This window comes from Chiloscyllium plagiosum, unplaced genomic scaffold (genome assembly GCF_004010195.1).
Source record: "Chiloscyllium plagiosum isolate BGI_BamShark_2017 unplaced genomic scaffold, ASM401019v2 scaf_78620, whole genome shotgun sequence".
Classification (NCBI taxonomy): domain Eukaryota; kingdom Metazoa; phylum Chordata; class Chondrichthyes; order Orectolobiformes; family Hemiscylliidae; genus Chiloscyllium; species Chiloscyllium plagiosum.
Window position 1 is genome coordinate 1 of NW_025195676.1, and position 4507 is coordinate 4507.

Below are 4507 nucleotides of genomic sequence, written 5' to 3' on the forward strand. Positions count from 1 at the left end.
GGAATTGCGATTCTGTTGACTTGACACCCCTGCTGATCCTTCCAACCTCAGGGTACTCTGGATTCCCCAGCCTATCGGGTGTCCTGTATCGTCACCCAGTCCCTTGGGATCCTTCCAGGTGGAGCAAGGTTGGCTGAGACCGACCGCTGCATCCTCCTCAGATGGAGGTTCCATCGACTTGTCCACTGGCCAGGACAAGGTACTGTTGTGGGGATAAGGGCTCCGATAGTGACCTTATGAGGGACATCTTTGCCATCCAGGACAAGGAAATTGGTAGCTTTACCTTAGCTGAAGAAATAATAGACTGGTTTGGTGTATATTACAGAGAGTTTGTCAAAATAGATTACTGAAATGTTACAGCAGGGAGTCTGGACAGGTCTACAGGACTAAAGGGTTGATGTTTTGCAAGAGGAGTTGCTTGAGCTCTGTAAAAAATGGGCCAAGTGACTCGAGCACTCGCACTGTATGGGAGACAATGGTCCTCAGAATGCTATTGCCATTGGGCTCTCCCTTAGACCTATTGTACATCGTCTTGGTGACAGAATCAGGTTCTGAAAAGAGAAAAGGCCTATAAATGCACAAGGGAAGGGTTCCGTTCCAGGTCCATGTGCCACATAAGGCCTGCTGTACCCCAGCCAGTGTTACACCAGCTGTTTGTATACACAGACCGGAGGTATTGGAAAGTGATATTTCTCTTCGCAGGGTCAGCAGTAGGATGTCTGACGAATAGATTGTAATCGGGGACTGGGGACGGGGCAAGTAAGTCGTCTACCGATAGAGAGGAATAACATACTACTGCCTCTGGGGTGAAGAGCATTCTGTGGGCCTGTATNNNNAGTCGGCCCGTCCTGCAAAATGGGATGGTGTTCCTGCGCGTCCTTAAAATATTTACCATAATAACAGGGTTGATCATTTTTATCCGCACTCGGCTTGCGTCTGTAGGTAAAATCATAAAAACATGGTAACGACATGGTAACTCCCACTGATTTCTACTGTCCTGATCGACCATCTGGTCTTTCTGATATAAGAGTCCATTGCAATAATCAATCTTCGTCACATTCCACACGTCAAAGGCGTCTGGTCCGGTGCACTGGATGACATCTCCTCAGCATGGGTGGTGGATAATCTCTGATCATTCCTGGTCGCATCCATACTTAGTGGCTTTCCCCATCAGGATGTTGTACGTGATCAGAAAGGTAAGGAGATAAGCGATGCCCCACATGTCCCTCCTCTTAGTTCAAGTATCTGTAATATGATTAACATTAGAACAACAGCAAGATTCAAAAACCCAACTGGACAGGGTCCACTCCTTTTGTTGGGATTCCAGGATTCTCTCCTCCTCTTCCCCCCTTTTGATTGGTGCAGTTTACAATTGACAATGGTGCAGGTGGACCCAAGCTGAGCGCCCAGCGACTGTGACCGCCAAGGGGGTGGGAAGTAAAACCTGGAAGGGCCATCCCAACGAGGATGGAGACCTTTGCCAGTCCAGTTCCTGACGAGCACCAACGAACCAGGCTCTTCCCGTGACGAGGCTGAAAGGGAGGGAACATCGCTGTCAGCCACACGCTCCTTGGAGTGAGTCTGGTCCATTGTCCGAGCTAATGCACGCAGGTACACTGAAGCAGGGAATTATTTCCTTGAACAAAATCTACACCACATTCTCAGCAGTAGCGTTAGGAGGAGGGTAGGCTTCAATCCACTTGGAAAAGACATCAGCAATAAGAAAAACATATTTATAGCAACTCAACTCATTTCTACAACTCAATGAAGTCCAGTTGAAGTGTCTCCAAGGGACCCTCCAGCAAGGGAGTTCTTGAACTAAGAGGTGGGGCATCGCCTACCCACTGCCCTGTTTGATCACGTACAACATCCTGATCGGGAAAGCCACTGACTGAGTATCGATGCGATCTGGAATGATCTGAGATTATCCTGATGTCGTCTGGTGAACCAGACCAGACGCTTTCAACATGGAGTCGCTTGAGCGATGGCGTGAGCTGCCAGAGGAAGTGGTGGGTGCTGGTACGATGGCACATTAAAAGGCTCCTGGACGGGCATCTGAATATACAGGGTTCAGATGGGTCAGGGCCAAGTGATGGCAAATGCAACTGGAGTCATAGAGATGTACAGCACAGAAACAGACCCTTCGGTCCAACTCGTCCTTGTTAGCGCGGAGTGAGAACAGAGGGGGAGAGAGAGTGGGATAAACGTGACTAGATTAATTTAGGATATCTGGGCAGGTTGGGCCAAAGGGTCTGTTTCTGCGCTGTGAGACTCTCATTGTCTTCAGTGGAAGCAGAAGTGTGGTTGTGAAAGCTGGACTTTCAGAGCATGTTTTGCCCTGACTGGGAGCAGATGAGTTTGACTGAAGTGTGTTGGTGTTAATGCCTTGATGTCTCATTTTGCTCCCTTCTCGGGGTCATTAACCATTTTGTGTCTGATCCTTCCTCAAGAAGTTGCATTGCAGGTTCACCCTGAATTGACACTTTTTTTATGCTTCCCAAAATCAGACCTGCTCACTCTCGGCAGGATCCCAGTGTTGTGAAAGATATTAACTTTCAGGTGGAGGTATCCAAAATTCAGAGAGATGTCAGTCTTGATGTTTTTGCTTTTTCTGTCCCTGTAAGATCCTGAATCAGCACCTTCAGGGGAATTAGTTAGAGCGGAGTGAGAACAGAGGGGGAGAGAGAGTGGGATGGTACTTTCAATTTTGTGGAACAACAAAAGAATATTCCACAGAAAGTAGAATTGCTTGTTCTGAATTTCTCCCCTGCACTGATAGTGATGGCTTTTGTAATCTCTTTTTGCAGAGTATTTGAAAATCTGAAGACTGAAGTTTCAAAATCAACAGATGAAGGGCTTACGCCCGAAACATTGACCCTCCTGCTCCTCGGATGATGCATGACCTGCTGTGCTTTTCCAGCGCGACATTGTTTGACTGACTGTCCAGCGACTGCAGTCCTCACTTTGATGTCAATGTCTGACAGTCACTAAATCCATCGGGACCGCAACAATTTTTAACTGTGATCTCTGTGAATGGGATCAACGCTTTTTGGTTCCTGTTTGAGGACGTTTTCAGCATCAGTGGGACTGGACGAGTGACCCCACTGTTGCAGCGCACTGGGCGTGGAGCCTGAAACAGTTATACGGCCTGGAAATGGGATTTCACGGCAGGGAGGGCTCTACACATATTTGTGTGCAGCTGAAGCTGTGGCCATGGAGAAACCTGAGGAATCCCACCCTGTGGAGGAACCGTGGAAGTGTGGCGACTGTGGGAAAGGCTTCCGTGTCCCGTCTGCCCTGGAGACCCATCGGCTCAGTCACACCGGGGAGAGGCCATTCCCCTGCACCGACTGCGGGAAGGCCTTCAGACATTCCTCCCACCTATTGGCCCACCAGCTGGTCCACACGGGGGAAAGGCCCTTCAGCTGCCCGAAGTGCGGGAAGGCCTTACCCAGGTCGCCACCCTGCTGAGGCACCAGCGAATCCACACGGGGGAGAGGCCGTTCACCTGCTCTCAGTGCGGGAAGGGCTTCACCTACTCCTCCCACCTGCGGAAGCACCAGCGAGTTCACGTGCCATCGCAGGGGGATTGAAGGAGTGACGGCTGAGTGCCAATATCAATTGGACTATCAACCCGGTTCCGGGGACTCCCGGGCTCGAATCCCACCACGACAGATGGCAGAATTGGTATTCGGTCAGAAATGTGGAGTTCGGAATCTAACGATGAGACCGTTTCAGGGAGGGGGTTGGGGGAGGGGGAGGTGGAGAAAGCCCCCATCTCTCTCCCTTGTTAGGGAAGGGAACCGCAATTGTGGGAAAGGATTCACTCAGTCGTTCCAGCTGCACCCTTGACCTAGTCTGGCCTACACTTGACTCCAGACCCACAGCAGTCTGGTTGACTCTACACTGCCCTCCCCCCACTGGCAAATGAGCGGGGAGAAACTTAGTTGGACACAGGGTAAGGGTTGAAATTGCTGAGTGAGGCAATACTTCCTCCGGGTGACGGCTGTACCAAGGATCCGATTACAAAGGGACAACTTGGTGCTGCCCAATAGTAAAGACAGTGAGGGGGGTGGGACAGGGGAGGTGTGGTGTGTGCACTTTCACCTTGACATGTTCAAAAAGCAACTACTTTTTCTCTGCCTTTTTGCTGGGGGGATCTGAAGTTGTACCAAAGTTTGGGTTGCAATAAAGGTTACCTGAACTTAACACCGGGCTCAGACTTTCATTGAAAGCTTTGAGCTCCAAGAGTAGTTTTAAAGCTGCTCATTTCTTTCCACCTCCTGCACTAAGTTTAGAACATAGAACATAGAAGAATCCAGCGCAGAACAGGCCCTCGATGTTGCGCTGACCTGTGAACTATTCTCAGCTTGTCCCCCTACACTATCTGAAAAACAACCATGCACTTATCTAAGGAATGTTTAAATCTCCCTAATGTGGCTGAGTTGACTACCTTAGCAGGTAGGGCATTCACGTCCTTACCGCTCTCTGCAAAAAGAACTTGCCT

The 4507-nt window shown here is 49.7% G+C and overlaps 1 long non-coding RNA gene across 1 annotated transcript; it reads left to right on the forward strand.

Moving 5' to 3' along the window:
- Window positions 1-717: 717 nt before the first annotated feature.
- LOC122545852 lies at window positions 718-4209 on the forward strand. The gene is made up of 2 exons (XR_006310613.1): window positions 718-759; window positions 2808-4209. It is a non-coding gene; the product is annotated as an uncharacterized LOC122545852 (long non-coding RNA).
- Window positions 4210-4507: the final 298 nt, after the last annotated feature.